Source organism: Ipomoea nil, unplaced genomic scaffold (assembly GCF_001879475.1).
Source record: "Ipomoea nil cultivar Tokyo-kokei standard unplaced genomic scaffold, Asagao_1.1 scaffold2541, whole genome shotgun sequence".
NCBI lineage: Eukaryota > Viridiplantae > Streptophyta > Magnoliopsida > Solanales > Convolvulaceae > Ipomoea > Ipomoea nil.
Genome location: NW_017618969.1, coordinates 167,278 through 190,112, shown reverse-complemented (window position 1 = coordinate 190,112; position 22,835 = coordinate 167,278). Strand labels below are relative to the sequence as shown.

Below are 22,835 nucleotides of genomic sequence, written 5' to 3'. Positions count from 1 at the left end.
TTTCTTGTTTGTCGAAGTTGATGCAAAAGAACTTGTAATTATATATATTATTGTATTTAAAAAAAATTAATTATAAGAAACATATAGTATTATTAGTTGACTCTAGGTGGAAACTTCTTATAATATTATATACATAGTAATAGTAATTAGGAATTAGAACATAGCTATGTGCGTAAGGGATGACATGAAGGCATGCAGATCCAAGTAAGGATTGAATTTAGAAAGTATTGTTTATGAAGTGGATTATTTAGAAAATGGAAATGGTGTCGTACGTTTTCAATGCCTATGATCCAATATCCATATTGAAATGGAGATAAACCCCACTTCATTAGTTAATTACCGGAAAGTGCTTAATTAATTAATTAATTAATTAATCTTGTGTGCAGATTGTGTAAGCAATGAAGTCCGACATAGTGCACTTGTTTTACCAGAAAAAAGAATGCAACAATAAAAGAAGTAGAGGTCAGGACAATCAGCGATTATATATATATTTTAGATATATACAAAGAAAAAAAAAAAAACAGGTTAACAATTATATTGGGCAATTTATATCATGGACCAGGGTCCACATAATATTATGACCCCTTGATTGAAATGACGAGGTACAAAATTCATATTTGTAAGGTACATAATTTCAAAATACCAGACGCATAATCACACACACATATTATATACTACGTATTTACTTATTTTTCAAATCTGATTTAGGTATATAATTTATGTTCATAGGCGCAGAATTTCACAACACAAAGACACAAAAATTCATAACATAAGACACAATTACTAATTTGTTTTAGGTACAAAATTTCAAAATGTAAGACACAAAAAGTCGCAACACAAAACACATACACGTGAACCGGGGTCCATAGTGCAGTGTGAACCCTGGTCCACGATATAAGGATTGATTATATTGTGATGACGACATGGAACTCCGAGGGGCCTATTTTGTTGGGAAAGTCTTGGCCCAATCGGGGTGTCCATTTTTATGGCAAATTATTATGTGGACTCGGGTCCAAAGATACACAATTTACATACTAAATTTTCATAATTTACCTTTTAAAAATTCACAATTTGTGATGACCCTGTATTGTATTCACAAATTTCCAAAACTTAGAAACACAATTTATATTCTATAAGTTCACAATTCCAATACAAAAAATACAAAATTTAGGACCAGGGTCCACCTTGCATGGTATAACAACTGCATTTTTATTGATGAGGTGTTGGTCCAACAAGAATAATGAAAATCTATTGGGCTAAGGAAAGAAGGTTGCTTGGAGCAAAATAATATAAGAGATGCTGCCAAGGGGATCAAACCCGTGACCTCCATAAAGCAACATAAACACTAACCACCCAAGCTACTCAAATTTCATATACTAAAAGGCAGGATACTTTACTTATCCATGTGAAGATCGTTGGAATTCTGGTAGTGGGGATTCAACATTTTGAAAAGAATACATCAATAAATCATGATAATTTAGTAAGAATCAACCTGTAAATTTAGTCAAAGGATCAAGTAATATTTAAAGAATGGACAATCCCCAGCCAACTTAGTCAGACAATTGACTTGGTAACCATAAAATTCTAAGTTTAACTCCTCATGTGAGCTATCTATTGACCATCTTAATTTGAGTTGATCATCTATAAATAATCTAGGTTGATCATAAGACGAACTTTACCCATAAAGCAATTTCAAGTAGGGGTGGTAAGTTTTGGCGTAAATCAAAGTAATATTTAAAGATATGGGATGGGGCATGGCAGTATTAGAATTGTTTCGAAAGTGGTTGTCTAATGTGATCTACTAATTTCCATTGACATTATGTAGTTGATAAAAAGAAATAAAACATTACTAAATGACATTGATTAAGGTGAACCAAATTTACTTTAATTGGACCGATTATGTTAATAGAGTGGAAAGAACATCAATGGCTGGGGATAAGGTTGTAATAACTAGAATAAGGGTTGACTTTGTGGCAATTTGTTATGTGTGGTGAAATTAGTGGCTTAAACTTTTCCTAACATGCCTTGTATTATTCCAAGTGGATTTTGATGAAAACAACCACTGTCAATTCTTATACTAAAAAGGGTGTACCAAAAAGTCACGGGTGGTTGGAGCATGGTTTTCGTATCAGAAACTCACAAACACGATTTTTGTTAATACCATTTCTCAGTCGAGTCCGATGCATAAGGTTTTCCTAGTATACAAGCATTTGGGAGCATGTAGGCCGTTGAGGCATACTCTACAATTTATCTCTTCCACTAATCTTTAGGACAAAAACAGTAAGGGACCCTTAAGATTGATGTTCAAACTTATATATGTATTGTAAAGAAAAATTAAGAAATATCATTATCGCCAAGGACTTTGTGGTAATGGCACCAAGTTGTTCTCACATATAGGAGGTTGTGGGTTTGAGCATCAATGGAGGTAATATTGACTCTTTGTGCTTCAGTAGGTTGAGAAAGTAGTTATGAACAAATCGATACTGCATTGTAACAAAGTCAATAGTACTCCAAAAAAAAAAATCAATTTCAAACGATTTTTTTCCGCCATTAAACTAATTATTGTATTATTGGTAATATACTATCTCTAATAGTACCTCAGATAATTACATGAAAAAATTATAATATCGATTGATATTGATTCCATCCGATACGATTGTGTGTGTGTATATATAGTTAAATCATAAGTGATTTTAACTATTAAAATCAAAAGTGATCGATATATATAAAAGAAAATTTTATAATTTCTATTGACAGTGATACTATTCATATGATTTAACAATTAAATAGTGAACAAAAATGGGATAATGAGAATATGGTTTAATTTTCATATCTCACTTGTCACTCTAGACTATACAAGAATTTTTATTGAAGAGAACATGGCTTTCCTCACTAGTGAGACAAAACCCCATCTTCCATTATCAAGACCACTATCTTCTTTCAATATCAATTCAGCTCCTTGATGGTAGAAAAGACTGTGATAACGAAAGCTTTCATTATATTGTCTTGTGCTCTATTATTATTGTATATATATATGTTTGCTTTTCTTGAAGACAATAGTGAGTCAAAGCTTTTGGTTTTAATCAATGACAAAATTATTAGTAAAAATTAAAGCATTTATTATAAGAACTCATCAACTTGCAATGAACTTTTTCATGAAGAAACTGATGAGTCATTATATTCCATGCCAAACTATGAATAGACAGGGATCTTCTCTTAGTCTATCTAGTGGCCAAGAGGGAGGGAGTCGGGAGAGACTTTCAACTTTAAAGTTACGAGTTGCAGTCTTATCAAGAACAACTTTATTAGTATAAGATGTATTATTATTTGAGAATAGTTACTACATCAAAAGTTTTATTACTATCCAATGTGTACCTTTATTTTCTTATACTACAATTACTATATAACAGGCAGCGTTACATGTGTTTCAAATCCACATCAAATGGTAAGATGCTAGATTTATCCTCCAGCCATCGTCCAACACACCCTTCGGTGTGAAAGTTACATCCATCACTTGAATTTACTGCGAGTATAGTATATTTTATAGATGCTTAAGAGAAATGTATGAGACTAGAATTACAAAAGGATAAACTAAAGTGTAATGATAACTGTCAAGCACTTTGTGCTCAGATGACACATATGGAGCTCTCCTTGAGGGACGATCACAGGATCGAACCCCGGTGGGGTCTTGACTCTTTGGAATGTAATAGATTGAGAAAGTATATAACATATACTACATTGTAATAAAGTCAATAGTATTTAAAAAAAGTGTAATGATAACTAATTCAACGAGTATAAATTGCCTAATATTATATTAGACAACATAACTAGGCTCCACATATATAATAGTTATTGGCGTATTATTTGGTGGCAACGTTCAATCGAGTTATTGGTCAGCTAGTTGGTTTATTAACCACAAGATTCTAAGTACAACTCTCTGTGGAAATTACCTATTAACCTTCTAGGTTTGAGTCAGTCGGTTATAGACAATGGGAAACCTAGAATGATTTACCTCTTTATTGTCCTTTGCAGACTAGGGTCAAAATGCGGTCTTCAACTAGAGTACAACTTTGGCTAGCGGGTGCAGATTTTTTCGTAAATCAAAATTATTAGTATATTATAAATTATAATTATATTGGTGTATTATAGTCGAATTGTACTCGTCATATTGAATAAAAAAAAAAATTGATTGAAGACTGTAAGGATGGATGGGGATGGATGGTTTGCATTGTTCCACACCATAGGAAGAGCTGAAGAAGAATTATTATTTATGACATTGAAATAAATTTGAAAAGTGTAACGATCACCCACTTGTTAATAAAATTGACAATTCCATAGAGCAGAAGCCAAAGGGCAACCTTGAAATCATGTGATTGGTCTGACAACATATCACCCATGCTACTACAACATTTGGTGTACCATTTCTCATTCATCGTGCCCATTTTCACCTTTTTTTTTTTTTTTTTAATGAATCATACCTTTTATTCGTTTTAGTATCTATGGTTTTCTATTCCTATCTTTACTTCACCTAGATACATTCACATGTATGTATACAATACAATGTAAACTGTATTTGTTGGGATTAGGCGGAAGCTTGAGAGTTCAGTCTAACATATTGTTATCGAAATGTGGCGATGACTGTTAGTTACACTACTATATATATGAAAATAAAGTAATGCATTCATTACTAGCAGCTATAACTTTTAATGTAGTAGTAAGCGTTTGATTATATATATTATTTTTAAAATATAATGTTATCCATAATAATTAGACCTAAGTTATTTATGTGAATAACCCTTGGGGCACGGGCTAAGAGCTACTTGATAGGGAATATCCTCTAGGCATACGCCCATTTATGTGCTCGGTATATATGCTTAGGACCGAGAGGTCCATTTCTCGAGCACAACCGACCGTATTGAGTCTATTCCGATCCGGGTACGTATAGCCAAAAAGACAATCCTTACGGAGTTATTCGTCATTATGCCTTCTGTCCCGCGCGCACTCGGGATTAATTTCTCGACCTTACATGCTCGGATCAGGTATCCCGAACATAGAGTTCACAACATTAGAAGACAAACACAACTACATTGTTCCGCTCGATCACATCGTAATAATACAAATGTCAGGAACCACGTTGTACGTGGACGTATCGAAGAGCCGAAATGTGCATTTAATAACTAGAAAGAGACTTTTGACTTCCATTCATATTACACTTAAACTCGGAAACGTTTGACCAGATACCAAGTCTCCGGAGACTATACACCGATAATAATAATGTGGTAGGATGTGTAACATGGCAATGCCAGTATTTAAAATAGTAAATCACAAGATTAAAAATTACGGAGTATAAGAAAACTTTTAATTACCCAAAGAACCCTAAATAAGGCATGAAACTCATTTTGAAACTTTCTCCATTTGCTAAAAAGTGAAAACATTTAGACTATCTCACACTGACATTTTTCCTAACTTCAATGTGGGACAATATAAACTTTCAAGCCTTTCCAAGTCTTTTTTTCTTTCTCAGCTCAACTTCGTAAATCAATTTCAGATTTACTTATTATCACGATTAAGCGTTTACTAGTACATCAAAAGTTATACTAATAGCAAATATACAACTTTATTTCCTTATACTTGCATAGTAGTCAGTGTCACGTTTCGATAACAAAAAATTAAACTCGACTCTCCAAGTTGTCGCCAAACTCCTATTTACCATTTTGAGTATATATAAATATGCGAATTCATCTTCTCACTTAAGAGAATCAATACGACTCTAACCTGATCTAAATTGTTAATTAATTGACTATACTTAAAATACTATCTCAAAAATAACTACATACGTACCAACTTTTAAACATAAAACACCCCTATCAAAATAATCGCAACAAATAATTTGATGATCAGAAAATGACAAATTTTTACCACCTTATGCCTCTAAAATAATTGGTGAACATTCAAATTATTTGTTGCAAATTAAACTTATTCATATGTTTGTGAATAGAAGTACTTTTGGTCGATCGTACTACAATAATTTGTGGGAATCATATCGCCATGGCAAGTGGGTTTCTTTCTACGACCGTTGCATCTATTTCAGTGACAGTTAGTTGACTACTTTCTACAACGTTGAATTGATCGATAGCCAATGTCTTTGTTAGGGCTTGCACCAAGTGGATTCTGAAAAGTAAAAATTGTGCTTTTTGTTAAGTGTAATTTTTTTTTTTAGTACTACTGACTCTGTTACAATGTAGTATCTGTAATAACTACTTTTTTAATCTACTGAAGTATAAAGAGACAATACTGTTCCACTGGCCGGGGTTCAAACCCATGACCTCCCATTTGCTTTTAAGTGTAAATTTAATCTTAAATTAATCACCATTTTAGTCCGTCAATTGCTTTCCAACTGTCAATGTAGTTCATAGTTTTCAATTTCAACCAATTTGATTATCGAATTATTTAAAATTTCGTCAATTAAATCTTTTAGTGACTAAAATGGTGATTTTCACATTTTAAAAATTTCATCAATTTGGTCTCTGAAAGGGTTTAATTGGCAAAATTTTAAACAATTCGATGATTAAATTGGTTGAAATTGAAAATTATGGATTACATTGACAGTTAAGAAACAGTTGATGGACCAAAATGTTGATTTCCCTTTTAATCTTTAAATAATTTGAGATGCATATTTTGTCCCTCTATATATATATATATATATATATATAGTGGCGCTTTTTAATTTGTTAGTTTTGGACATAAAAAATTGAAAATCTTTGCGTTGTAAGGTTAATTTGGTGTTTTAAGCATTAATGTTCTTTTTACATATTCCTTATTTTTTTTTTAATGCTACTAGCTCTATTACATATTCCTTATTTGATTCATGTCATTTTCAATTTAAGGGACCGCAAGTCTTGGATAAGCAACTTGTTATATTTTACCATATCACACACATCAAATTACTAATTAACGAATTGAATCTACAGTGCACTAAAGATATATATAACGACTCAGAGGCAAAAAAAAAAAAATGTTAATTTTGCTTTTAAAATTTGTTGCACTCATATATGTATAACAAGAATTGAAGTTACACCTATCCAAAAAAAATAGAAGTTACAAGTTGGATTTTTATTTAAAGAACCAATGAGAAATTTAATTTTATAAGTTTGAACACCAAACTTGTATAAGAACCCTTAGCTTATTGCTCATGTCTTAGAGACAAATAGATGAGATAAACTGTGAGGTGTCTTAACTGGTCTCTAAATAATTATACACTAATACTCACAACAATGTCAAATTTATACCTTTTTTTTTTTTAAATCATTGGTACGGTTCGGACCTTTCATATAAAAGTTTCATGAAGAACTATTGTAAATATATTTCCATTTGTTACATAATTATTAGTTGAAATATATAGTTGTACTTTAATTATACTTATCTATATATTGTACTAAAAAATACTTATCTATATATTAAAAAAAAAAAATTGTTTCACCTAATCTCAATTTGGCACTTTAGACCGGATGAGTACGTGCCCCTCTAAATGGCAAATACCGTTTTTCCACTTTGCTATACATTGAATATATGTTTTAAGGATAATATAATGTTACTTTCCCAAATATATAATCTTTTTGCACCAAATTTGGGTTGAAACGATATGACTTAATAATATTAGCTCAGGTTGGACTTGCTAATTTTATACCATTCATAAACAACTAATGAATGTACAACTTACCCCACATCACATTCTTCGAAACAACTTTAAAAACAAAAAATTAAGAATCAAACTAGGTATACAAAAGTTTGATTTGTGAAAAAGTCCACAATCACTATTTGAATCTGTTCTTTGGTAAAGCTCTCATTGTGACCCTAACCAGCAAAGAGCCACAATAAGGTAAACTAGCCTAGTATCAGCTGACAAGCTCAAAAAAAAAAAAAAAAAAAAAAAAAAAAACATATGAGTTACTAAATGGATATATTGGGAACGGATCTGGAACAAACTGACCCAAGCCAATAGAGAAAGTCAACCCAGGCCAGCCGCGGATATCAAAGTCAACATCGGTGCCTCGAGGCCGACCTCAGCGGTCGCGTCCTTGGGCACCCAAGGCCCCGTGCCGAGCGCTCGGCCTCGGAGTTGGGGGGGTTACGGGGGCGACTTTAGTATGAAAGAGGTCATTCCTTGTCTAAGCAAATCATCCTCATCTTGTCTTCATATTACAGAACTTGTAATTTTCTTGCAAATCACCTAAATACAAGACTTATTATCCTCCGAGGTGAAAACATTGTCTTACGTATTTACCTTGTTTTATCCCTTTATTTATTAGTATTAGTTAATTCAGATCCCTGATTAATTAATTTCATCAATCACGAAATAAACAAAATTTTAGTACAAATAATATTTTGTATGCCTTAGTTACTAGGAATAAACAAGATTATTGATCCGGTGATATGAGTTTCACAAAACCACTACTAGCCAACATATGCATGGATGACTATGCAAGAAAAAAGGAGTTAATTAAGGCTTAATTTAATGGAATAATTAATTTAGTGGATAATCCAACATTCCAACAACAGCTGAAAAGCTATGGCAAAATGATATAAAAACAAGACATTTCCAATAATGGAGCAAATTAAATTAAAGGAATTGAAGTCCTTTTTATCTTTGATCATTTGTTAATTAATTATGCCTGCATTTTGAAGTTGGTTATTGACGTTGTTGGCAGTTGGCACATGGAATCCACGATTCGTTAGTTAAATGGCAACATCCTTAATAATAAATTAGGAACGAGAAAATACCAATTTTGGTCCTATGAGTATTAGCAAAATGATAGTTTTAGTCTACATGTTTAATTTCCACCAATTTTCATCCACGACTATTGTTTTAGTGTCAAAATTTATCACGCCGGTCACTCATTCATTTAAGAAATGTTAAAATTTAAAATTTTGAAGGATATTTTCGTCCTTTTCAACTTAAGATCTCAATTTGAGCATGAATAATGAAATTTAAGCCCTAAGATCGATCCTAATTCACAGTTCTCATCCTCATCTTACCTTAATTTAAGGAGGAAAATTGTGAATTGGGATCCATCTTAGGGCTTGAAATCCTTTATTAATGCTCAAATTGAGATCTTAATTTGAAAAAGATGAAAATACCCTTAATAATTTCATATTTCGGTATATCTAAAACGGAGGGGTGACCGGTGTGATGAATTTTGACACTAAAACAATAGTCATGGATGAAAATTGGTACTAAAACAATAATTGTGGATAAAAATTGGTAGGAATTAAACATGTGGACCAAAACTGTCATTTTACTAATACTCGTGGGACTAAAATTGGTATTTGCTCATTAGGAATTAACTCATCAACTCGTCTGAACTAATATAAGGTGATTCACTATCAAGATCAATCAACGAAGATGCAACTTAATTTATTTCTCTAAATTTATTTCTCTAGCACTGGAGAAATAAAGTTAAACTTTCGTTGCTTGATTCAATAGCAACTTTATTGCTAGCAATCTCTTTCTAAATCAATACATGAGAGTTTTATGTTTTCACTTTTTAATTTGAATCAAATGTTTATTACTATGTCAAAAGTTATATCTAATAACAAAGATACAACTTTATTTTATCATACTTTTGTAACAGTCAACACCATGTTTCGATGACATGATATTGTACTCAGCTTTTCAAATCGATACCCAAAGTCAATGTCAAATATGATCTACATTTACTTCACAAGAGTGGCATAGAAATTGAACACACATGCAAATATGGCCATTTAATGTAGTATGATCTATCACTTGAGAATTGAGATGCCCCAAATTGAGATTTTGGTGTATAATTGACACTAAAATTGGCTTGCCCCTATAATTAAAGGACATATAATTTGGTTGTGGGTCAAAAGTGTAACTAATCCTAATTAAATAAGGATTACAATATGTTAGGATCATATATGTTTTGTGAAGTTGTATTATTATTTGTTTTAGAAAAAAAAATATAAGGTGAAGAGAGTATGAATGCACCAAACAGTACGTACGACATCACTCATGGCATCATTACGTGACTATAGTCAAATGTGGCTTTTTTTTTTCTTGAATTATGTTACTTTTATGTCACATTATATATTTACCAATTGGTATACCAATTGTAAAATGAATTATTGACAAACATATTTATTTTTAATATATCAAAATTTGATTTTTGAGCAAATATCAATTTTGGTCCTAAGGGTATTAACAAAATGACAGTTTTGGTCTACATGTTTAGTACCAAAATTCATCACGCCGATTACCCATTCGTTTAAGACATGCTCAAATATGAAATTATTAAGGGAATTTTTATCATTTTCAAATTAAGAAAATTGTCCGATCCTTTGTGCTCCTAAATGAATGGGTGACCGGCGTGATGAATTTTGGTACTAAAATAATAGTTGTAAAATTGGTAGGAATTAAACATGTGAACTAAAACTGTCATTTTGTTAATACTCGTCGGACTAAAATTGGTATTTTCTCTTTGATTTTTAGTATACTATATGTTCAATTTTTGAATGTTCATTTTTATTGTATTAATAAGCCTATAATATATACTAATAAATTTAATAAGAGCCAATAAAGTTATGTCTATACAGAAATTAAAATTGTTGGTCCAATTGTTTGTTAGAATAAATGGTTTATATTATTTTGATTTAAGTATTTTTTTATTTTTATTTTTCCTACTTTAGCCTCTATTATATCATTTACTTTTCCTAAACCTCCATTCCGTCAGTGTAAACTTTAGTAATGAAATATTCCGTTAACTATTTATTATTCTTAACTTACTCATTTATTTTCATAAGGAATGTCTTAAGTTCAAATCCCGTCCCAATCAGAGTTGGCATAATTGTTGAACATATATTATGAATATTTTTTTTTTGAAAATATATATTATGAATATGAATGTATTAAAGAAATACATTATAAAATTTAACATAACTTTGGTCAATTAATTAGCCAGACTATATACATAGCATTCAAAGTTTAGATCAAAGATTACAAATAAGGAATCTTGAAAAAAAATATTCCCCCCCCCCCCCCCCCCCCCCAATCTCTTTCGTTTAATTAATCTTCTTTTGATTATTTAGAGCAAAATTCAATATTTTAATAATGCTTTTAAATTATTGTGAATAATTTAGGTCATTATGGTATTAATATTTTTTGTCTGTATTTCTATATTAGCACAATTGTAAATTGTTCTTACATCATTACAGCAACCCAATTAGGGGTTTTTTTTTCCATAGATTTTGCATACCTAAAATCCTTTTTTTTTTTTTTTTTGTGGTTTATTTTTCTCTAATGCAAATAAGGTTTTTAGTGGGGTCTATAAAAATTGATGAATAAATGAAAAGAGACTTCCAGGTGCACGTTGGGCGCACTTGTCAAGCTCTATTAGCACGCGCCAGCGCGTAAATATGTTTAATTATAATTTTTTTTATATAATTTGTTAGCTTTTTCTTTTTTTTTTTTCCTTTTTTTTTCTTCTATTTTTTCTCTTTCCTCTTTTTTTTTTTTTTTTTTTTTTTTTTGAAAATTCCTCATTCTCTTTTCTATTTGGCATGGTAAAAACCCACAAAAAAAACTACACTAATGAGCTTGCTCTTAAAGTTTCATACCTAATCTGACTCTTGATATACACTTTTTATTTAATGATTTAGTCTTTGATAATAAGTTAGTGGGATCACAATTAATGACTTTCAATTGTTATAAGCAACGTTAGAATGGATATCAATTGGGGGGGGGGGGGGGGGAGATATTTAGGGGAACAAAGCATGCATATCTATATATATATATATATATATATATATATATATATATATATATATATATATATATGTGTGTGTGTGTGTGTGTGTGTGTGTGTGTGTGTGTGTGTGTGTGTGTGTGTGTGTGTGTGTGTGTGTGTGTGTGTGTGTGTGTGTGTGTGTGTGTGTGTGTAGTAAGGTTCAAGTGCGGCGTGCGGCGTCATCAATAGTTCAATAAATATACATCATCAACGTTCAGAAAATGCACCACAAAACACACACAAATTAGGTACGCATTACCAAAAACACACCATTAGGTGTGAGTAAAAACACCATACAGTGTTCGGAAATGCATCATTGAGGTGTGTGAGTTATATGGTGTTTTTTTTGGGTCTGTTGTGTATATTTTGGTATTTTTTTGCATTTCATTGTGGTTTGTTTCCCTTACACTGTTGGTGCATGTTGTTAACACTGTTTGTGTATTCTGAAATCCCGCCACACCGCCACACCTAAGGACATCGTCGCATTTGAACTTTTTCCTCTATATAGAGACAAAAGTTCAAATGCAACCGCGTCTTCCCGTGCGGTCGTGCGACCGCTTGACAAAATACACCAATAGTGTTAACAAAAGGCACCAACAGTGTTAGGAAATGCACAAATACACCAAAAAATGAACAACACACCCAAAAAAATGCACCATAACATCCCACACCCTAATTGTGCATTTCCAAACATTATGTGGTGCTTTTATTCAGACCTAAGGGTGCGTTTTGGTGATGCGTACCTAATTTGTGTATGTTTTTTGTTGTGCATTTCCTAACATTGTTCGTACATATTTGTATAACTATTGGTGCGGTCGCACGGGAAGGCACCTAAGCTTATATATATAGAGTCGAGTTCATGAACTCGACTCTATATATATAAGCTTAGGATACCAGGAGAACACACCCTCATGAGAAAATTAAATTATGAACTAATCTCAACCTTACATTTGTAAAAATCAAACGGATCGGATCAGATCATATTTAGAAAAGAAAACAGTGGTATTTTTGTAATTATTGTCGACTTCACTTAGCAAACTTGAACACTTAAATATGCAATATGTAACAACTAAATATGTAAACATGGATAAATTTTAAAATATCAATGAAAAATCTAAATTTTAAATCTAAACCGTAATTATTAGACCCTAAATAGTAAAAAGTGAACCACTAAACAAAATAAAACCAAAAACTCAGTCATAAACTCTAAAATCGAAACTATAAGTGCAATGCACTTTCGCATTTTTGCAGGTGCAATCTCTTAATACTAAATGTGTAATATGTTAATACTAAATGTGTGAACCTGGAATATTCCGTTAACTATTTATTATTAATAATAACTTATTGATTTTTATAAGGAAGGTCTTAGGTTTGAACCCAATCCTAATCAAAATGGACATAATTGTTAAACATATAATATGAATATGTTAGAGTGTATTAAAAAATACAAAATAAAATTTAACATGAACTTTAGTCAATTAATTAGAATCACGTATTTGGCATTGATGAAGCGATACACCTAATTTACAGTATATATTCAACACAAATGAGAAACTATGTCTATTATCAATGTCTTTTTGGGGAAGGAGAACATGATTTTGTTTTTTAATGTGCACTGCGCCAATGCACTAAAATTGCAGTGAAGCTAGCACACCATGGACTAGATCAAATCAATAATTCATTTTTGGCGGAAGTGGCAACAAGAGGAAGCATGGATCGATCACGCCAATTAATAGGGTTTTGTGTTGCAAAAACAATGTTTGGCTACTATCCAGTGAGGGTGCTTTCCTCTAAAACTGTTGTTGTACCAATTAATTCAACATTTCCTCCACAGGTCATAATTATGCATTCTTGAAATATTTATATTTATGAAAAATTTGATAATCCTACATTGATATACGTCAAGATATCAAATGATACTTTGATAAATTCTGAAACACCAATTTAAAAATACATATTAGACATTAGACTATTTACGCAATGCACGTGTCGTAACTAATTTAACCTTAGCTTCTTGTGCCCTTGAAGGCTGCATAAGTCCATCTCATAATTTTTTTTTTAAATTGAGTGAATTTTCAATTAAAAACTAGCACATATACTACACAATACCAATTGTAAATTGTAAAAATCCCTATAATGTGTGTGTGTGTGTTTTTTTTTTTAAATTCTGAAAGCAAGATTAGGAATTAACCAAATCCCAATGCAAACACAAATAACAATGAATATGATATGTCTTTGGTCAAGAATAATAAAACTTCTACCCTTTAGGACATATCCCTAAAACAATGGAAATCAACATAACTAGAAAGAGCATTACAGCCTATCTTCAGCACCCACCTACTCCTTGTTAAGACATGAAATAATATATATATATATATATATATATATATATATATATATATATATATATATATATATATATATATATATATATATATATATATATCCCACAAAGTAGCTAAGGCAGAATCTATAACACATGGTTAGCATAAAATCATGTTTACTTATGATTGCCTCGTACCATGTGATCACCAATCATTGAAGAACTAATTAAGAAGAATAGGTTAAGGTTAAAATCTAGGTCCATATCTTTGCTCATCACGAGGCCTCCTCATTGTTGGCTTTTGTTGCACTAAAAACCAACCATATATCAGTATCAAACAAATTACCACAACACTTTTCATAGTAGTTAGCTTATTATAATCTCAAAACAATTGAACAAAATCACTCCTAGAATATAATGTTTCCAAAAACTAAACATATCTAATTTCATAATACCCATTTGCATGTCTCAACTAATCCCACAAATGCTTTCCTCTAACAAATTAAATCTTATACTCGAGTCCTATTGAATAACTTTATTTTTAAATAAATTAATAAAATTTTGATATATGAGTAATATTTTTAATAGCTACATCTAGTACTTTCTACAAAAATGAAAAGGACCAATCAATTTTGGTCACATAAAATGGTTGATTTTTTTTTAGTTAATTACTGAAATAGTCCCTGACTATACTAAAATTACTAATTTGGTCCTTGACTATTTCTTTTGACAAATTAAATCCCTCAACTTTAAAAATCTTAATCAATTTGGTCTTCCGTTTGTTTTGTCATTAAACATCCATTAACTTGAGACCAAATTGATAATTTTTCTATAGTCAAGGGACCATTTCAGTCATCACATGCACCATTTCCTCCGAAAAATTATTTACCGAAATGGTACCTTGACTATAGCAAAATTACCAATTTGGTCCCAAGTTAACGGATGTCTAACGACAAAACAAACGAAGGACTAAATTAGTTAAACTATTTAAAGTTGAAGGACTTAATTGGTCAAAAAAATAGTCAAGGACCAAATTGATAATTTCGCTATAGTCAAGTGACTATTTCGGTAATTAACTCTTTTTTTCTTTCTACAAAAAAAAAAAAAAAAAAAAAAAAAAACAGTTTCTTCTATAAACTTTTCCCTCGCCCTATATCCTTTTTTTGGTATGGCATTACCGGGATAAGAAATACAAAAATCAATCTTTGGTAAGAATAGTTTTAGGTGAAGTTATTACGCAGATCAAGAGACTGATAGTGTCAAGTTTAGCATCCTACCATTCGAAATATGAGATTGACTACTATGCAAGTATATGGAAAAATGGTTGTGTTTTTGCCACTAGTTATAGTTTTTTACGTAGTGATAAGTTCGTAAGGATTTTATCTTGACAAAAGTATAATTTTCTCCTCATCATAGTGAACATTCAATCTGATCTCCATTTATTTAGGATGATGAGATCAATATTTAGTATTTTTTAAAAAAATGTATTTCTCAAGTAATTGTGTAATTTAGTGTATGTACACTATTGTATCAAATAAATAAATAAAATTCTCGAAGGGGGTGACATAGTGGGTGTAGCATGACTCTTGTACCAAAAGGTCACGAGTGTCAACCACTACTGGAAATTATGGAATTTCCGACCACCTGAAAGTGATTTTAAATCAAGTTGAAAGTCTTGTTCCGACCACTTTTGGTATCCGGAAAAACCTTTGTTGCTATTTCCGACCACTTTTTGAACTTTTTGGTATCAACTTAATTTAAGATCATTTTTAGGTGGTCGAAAATTTCATAATTTCCAGTAGTGAACACTCTTTAGGTTGAATCCATCTTACAGAGTCTTTCTAGTACAATTTACCTTTCCAGTGTGGTTAACAAGTTATTAAATAGGAGTGTAACAGAGTTTACCCAATGCACACCCAGTTTGCAGACTATTACATAAAAGTAAAATTTACCCCATGCACACCCTTAGATAGTCAGATATATAGTAATTGCGAATTTTCTCGTCACCTACAAAAAATTAAAATCACCAAACTCTTACCCAAAAAGAGTTCAATATTCTAGTTCAAACCCATTATATATTTTTTGAATAAATAAATTTTAATAAAATAAACTATCTATATCGAATAAAAACATTCAAAGTGCCAATCATACCACACTTCAATTATGTTGACTTTTGACCAGGCACAGATAATTCTTGTATTCACATGTACACACGTATTCACATGTGCAACTTTAATACAATCATCCTCAGACAAAATCTTTGTTGATATTCCATTGGATTTTTTTTTTTTTTTTCATTTTCACATTCGAAAAACAATCATCGTTCATCATGTTATTACATTCTCTCAGCGGTACTTTTTCTATCTTTCCTTTTTCTAAATAAAAAATAAAAAAAAATCTAAGTTTAAAATATTTCACAATTTTTTTTTCCTTGTTGTTGAGAAAGTTAATATCAAAATTAAATAGAAAGAAATTGGTTTATAATGTCATGAGTTAAACTAATTAATTAATTAGATTCAATTAGTATTAATTTAACACATATACATTATGACTTGATTTATTCATGGATTGAACTCCGATCTATATATACATTCTTCACTGTCCAGTTGTCTTGCCCAATGATGAATACAACTCTAACGAATATATTCAATCACAAAATTTTATAATAAAGCATTCCCACTCTAAGAAAAATCAAATTTAAATCACTAAAACGTGTAGATATTAATTAATTTACCAACGAATTTGTATAGGTAAATTATTAAAATCTATATATGTGTATTTAAGCTGTAGGTATTGAATTAACATAACTACACATATAGATATTTTGTTGTTCAATCTCTTGTAGTGATGTGCATACATCATTACATAATCGTTCTCTCATAATCTTTACTAACTCAAAAAGATTTTGAGATATGAACTGAATTAGCACATACATCAGATCAATTTACTTTAATTTTCTACATGTATTTATCAAGAATAAAGTTTAGTGAATGGAATATGACTTGAATTAGCAGAAGCAACACTAGGGATTGGAATTGAACCACATATTTTACTTATTAGTTAATTAGTGGTTTGATAATTGATTAGGCAAAATTATAAATAATTGGGTAGGTAAGATTATACAAATCTCTCTTAATATAGGGCAAGGTGGAAAGTATGATCTTTTTGAAAATTAATAACTTACACTCAATGTATTGTAGACATTCAATTCAAAAGTATGCATACTTTTTAACTTGTAAGGAACATATGATTCATAAGCATGCAACACATATAGCAATGAAAGAGTCAAAAAAGAAAACCATTCTCCAGCCGGCCTACTTTGCATAGACTTCTCCAATGGTGTGTGGAGAAACTATGGGTGTTAATTGGGTCAACCTTTTAATTTCGGGTTATGTTAATTTTATTAGATCCTTAGGTCTAATAATTCGGATTAATCGATATTTTTGGTTAGGTTCAAAATTCTTGACCTAGCCCTTATTCTAAAATCTCGTATTGTTAGGCTTATCGAATTAGCTTAATTAAAAATTTTGACGTTTTCAAATTAACATTTTAAACTTTCAATTTAAATATACTAGCGCATTTACACTAATAAATCTAAACTTTTATTTCCAAATTCGAACTAAAAATAGTTAATATATACTCACACTATAATTTAATATTTATAGCAAGTTTTTTTTTTTCATTATTTATTTTCATAAGTTCACACATAAACTCCACGTATATTTTATTTTACATCTCTTATGTAACAAAAAATTATAGTATGCAACAACAATATTCGCAATACAAAGCAGTAAAAATACATGTTTAAAATAAAATGTTGAGAGAGATAAGTTTATTCGATAAATAGTATTGTTATCCTTCGTAATGGTGGGAGTACGTAACAAATTTCTTATATTTTTAAAACACTTTTAACCTGACGTCAAATATTATAATTACGTAATTAAATAAATTTAGTTGATTTTCAGACACCTGGAAAAAAGAATCTTACCCCATAAGTGGGATTTACTTGCCCTAATACTATGAAATTGGATTCTATTGACATGAACTTGCCTAAGTCCAAAGGCGGAGTCAGAAATTAAAATTCATGTAATGGGGGCCAGGATCATAGAAAAAATTTACAATACCAATTAACAACAGTACCGGTCATACATGATATCATTATATATACCATGCATAATTATACTATATATTATTGATAATAATTTATAATAATACTTAATGTAATGATTGACATATATTGATGTTAATTGATACTTTATAATTTTCCACATAACACAAAATATGTACAATAACAATGTTGCTAGTCACTCTTTTATCAAACAAAAGTTTTCAATTATTTTGTTGGCAGCATTTTTTTTTTTTTACATAATTAATTGATATTCATTTTACTAATTACCAAAATTTAAGAATGGGGACAAAACTCAAAATCACGAATTAAAAAACCAATATTAACATTAGTTTTTCCAATTTCAAAACTAATCTTGAATTAGCAAATATACATCTTAATTAAAAGTGTAAATAAATAATAAAAATACATAATAACTAACTAATTAAGTAATTGTTTGATTTATTTCTTTTTATTTGGTGAATATGAACCAATGTATGTTTTAGGCTTATATTTAATAATAAATACATAGTAAAATTTTGTAAAAGAAAATTTGAAGGGGTTCAAAAGAGACTTTTTATTCCTAATATAATAATATATATTTAAATATTTATTAAAATTTTTAAGTTAGGGTGGGGGTGGAGTGGGCAAGGCCCCCCACAGCCCCATGTACCTCCGCCCTTACCTAAGTCAGAGATTGCACCAAACATGTGTTCCGCGCGCCCCTGCCTAAGTTAAAGATTACACCGAACATGTGGGAATAATTTTCCACTGCACCCTTTAAATTCATAGGAAAGTTTGAATTTTCTTGACTATCAAATGCCAGGTTAGGTATAATGTGATTGCAGGAAGGGTGACCAATCAAGTGTGATTAGACAACTTGATCTAATATAATAATAAGATAATATAAGTAGGGAAATATGTGATCGATGTTGGATGATCCATAGTGTAGAGTTTGAAGATTTATTTATATTGAACCCAATTTACCTATATTATGATATATAACCCCTTAAAAGTGAGCTAACATGGTGCCCTCTGATTGGCAAGTGTAGCTAGTTGTCTTCTTGGCCAACCGAACTCAAGTCAGTTCTCTACAAGGTCAAGAAAAAGTCACTAGCGTGGATGCTCTTATATAATTTTATTTATGCGTGTGTATATATAATTAATGCGTTATAGATGATGCCTAAAAGTCTAGGTCAAGCAAGAAACCATCAAATCATTAGGTAAAAAGAGTTTGTTAGTTCTTGAGCAATGAATAATCAAATTAAATTATAATAATATGAAAAGAATCTAAAGCTTTAGAATTTAATTTAATTGTGGTCAAAAACAAGAAAGAGATCGAAAGTGAGTGATGATGAGTAATGAGTTAGGCTTGCCAGACAGCAGATAGAGTTTGCACATGGACTGGTACACATTTCAGGGCTGAGGATTATTGGAGATGGAGAAATATAATGTAAGGTGGTTGGGCACTTGATATGATCACTAGTAGGACAGACATATTCATCAACTCAATATATGCTAACCATTGCATGATAAGATATGATCCATTTGATCCTAGCTTGATGGATAGCTATGTGTCTGGCTTAATTTATTAATTAGCCAACAAAACAAAACAATCTTCATTGATTGATTTAGTGTTGTGTCTTATTCATTTTAATGTTTTAGGTTTTAAGTTTTCCTCCTATGACCAATCATTCCTTAATGAATGTTGTCCTTTTCATCTAATCTAGTAATATTCTAGCTTGGAGGGGACCAACATTTCATGTGATCATGGGTTTAATCTCTCTATTAATCCAATTAATTAAGACCCCATTTCCTTTTGTTGTCCTAATGCATGCACGCACCTGTCAATCGTTATACCATGCACCAGGGCGCACATAGAAATGTGCGCCTAGCGCCTCCCAAAACGACGTCGTTTTGTCAATTTCAGGTATAAAATTATGTGCATACTATTATATAATTCTATACATTCAAAACATGGGAATTTTCAGTTATAAAACTGTGTTTTCAGGTATAAAATTCTATGTTTTCAAGTATAAAATTCTGTACATTCTATTATATAATTCTGTACATTCCGAACATGATTTTTTTTAAAGAGTTAAGTTTATGTGTATTATGTTAAGAGTTTATGTATATTATATATTATGTTAGATTATGTGTATTATCCTTTTAAAAAAGATTATGTGTATTCAGTTATAAAATTCTGTGTTTTCAGGTATAAAATTATGTGTATTCTATTATACAATTCTGTACATTCGAAACATGATTTTTTTTGTAAAGAGTTAACAGCAGACACGCGAAAAGGTACAAAACAACGTCGTTTTGGGCCAGGACGCACAATATAATTTGCCTGCACTTGTTGCACTTGTGACCAGGGTCGAATTTTGGGCTGTGCAACAACACAGCGCCTCAAATTTTAGAGGGCCCAATATTTAAATTTTACATAGCTAGTTAAGACATTAAAACAAAATAAAATTACAATTAATCTTAAATGATTCTATGGAGAAAGTATTTCATCTTTAAGGTCATAGGTTTGAATCCTATTTGATACTCTAGCTTTGTGCACACCTTCTATTTTTTTTTTTAAATCCTTTTGCCTTTTTTTTTTTAAAAAAAAAAATTAAAAAAAATTCTTCCACATTATTATTATTATTAGAAAAAATTACGCTATTTGTTTTAAAGATTGTGCTTTTGGTATGGCCTGATTTATTTACAAGAACGGGATCACAAAAATCTAAAAATGGGTCCTCCAATGACCAAATCACAAATCTTAAAAAAGGACTTCTGAAATTCAGTAGTGTTTATCTTTCACATTAGGCCAATGGTTAGACCAACTAGTACACTTTTACATATTTAACATTAAATATTACATATAATTGCATTTTTTCAATAATAAGGATTGAATTACTAGAAAATAAGGAGAATAAGCTAAGAAGATACGCGCACACACATACATACATACATATATATATATATATATATATATATATATATATATATATATATATATATATAGAAGAGCGCTCATATGCGGCGGGGTCTTACGGTGCGGCGGTGCGGTCAAATTCCAGAATACACTAACAGTGTTAACAATATGCACCAACAGTGTAATAAAAACACACCCCAATGAAATGTAATAAAACATCACAAAATACACCACAGACTCAAAAAAACACAACATATAACTCACCACCCCCAATGGTGTATTTCCGAACAGTGTATGGTGTTTTTACTCACACCTAATGGTGTGTGTTTGGTGATGCAGGGCTCTGTTTACTCTGTTTTGTGTGGTGTATTTCCTAACGTTGATGGTGCATATTTGATGAACTATTGGTGTTGCCGCACCGTAAAAAATAACCGCACCGTAAGACACTGTCGCACCTGAACCCGCCTCTCTCTCTCTCTCTCTCTCTCTATATATATATATATATATATATATATATATATATATATATATATATATATATATATATATATATATATATATATATAAGGTCAAATCTAATCTCTTATCATCGAAATATGAGAATGACAAATTAAAACAATAAGCCAACACATTTGCTAATAGATATAACTTTTAGCATAATAATAAGCGTTTAATTCTTACCGTCATGACCAAATCAAAAAAAAAAAAAAAAAAAAAAAAAATAGTCAACGGATCAAAACTATCATTGGTTACTTGTAAGCATGGCTTGTTCTACAATATTGTTTGACACTAGCTAGGATTGATGTTTTTGCTAATGTTTGATGGATTATCTGCAATTTCATAATATCATGGAACGGTCAACAGATCCTCATTCATCACTTTTGAAAAGCTAAGGTTGATCAAAAGATAAAAGCCCCTCAAAAAGTTGAGGTTGATTGCCCGTCGGATCTGGATCATATACATGCATGTACCCCTTTCTTCTAGATCCGATCCATATAATATTTATTATCAACCATAATTCATTATTATTACCAAACAAACATTATATATATATATATATATATATATATATATATATATATATATATATATATATATATATATATATATATATATATATATATATATATATATATATATATATATAGGGAAGGGATCGGGTGCATTTGTGGCTTCCCGTGCGGTTGATTAATGTGCGTGAGTTTTATACTTAATGTGCGTGAGTCTTGTGCTTAATGTGACTGAGATTTGTACTTAATGTGCGTGAGTATGTAATGTTAATGTGCGTGAGTTTTGTACTTAATGTGCCTGAGTATTGTGTTTAATGTGCCTGAGGTTTGTGCTTAATGTGTGTGAATTGAGTTCAGAATTACGAGCTCAGAAAGAAGCAGAACTGAAAGAAAAGGTGGGTGAAGCTTTTCTGATTGTGTGTGAATGGATGGATATATGTAAACGCACATATGGCTGTTCTGATTTTATGTTTTATCTGTACAGGAGAGAGAGAGAAAAGATTGAGAAAGAATGAAAGAAAGACTCCTGTACAGATGTTTTAATCTGTGAGAGCATAAAAGACATTGTGAATGAGGCTGAAACAAAGGAGACTGAGGAGGGTGGTAAGAAAACTCAAAAGGACCCTCAGTATGCAAAGCAAAACAAGAAAAAATTCATTCCTCCACC

The 22,835-nt window shown here is 30.8% G+C and overlaps 1 long non-coding RNA gene across 1 annotated transcript; it reads right to left on the bottom strand.

Moving 5' to 3' along the window:
* Positions 1–6,423: 6,423 nt before the first annotated feature.
* On the bottom strand, positions 6,424–20,957 carry LOC109153806. The gene is made up of 3 exons (XR_002049602.1): positions 20,947–20,957; positions 11,589–11,605; positions 6,424–6,645 (listed from the first exon to the last, which is right to left on the bottom strand). It is a non-coding gene; the product is annotated as an uncharacterized LOC109153806 (long non-coding RNA).
* Between the last annotated feature and the right edge of the window lie 1,878 nt (positions 20,958–22,835).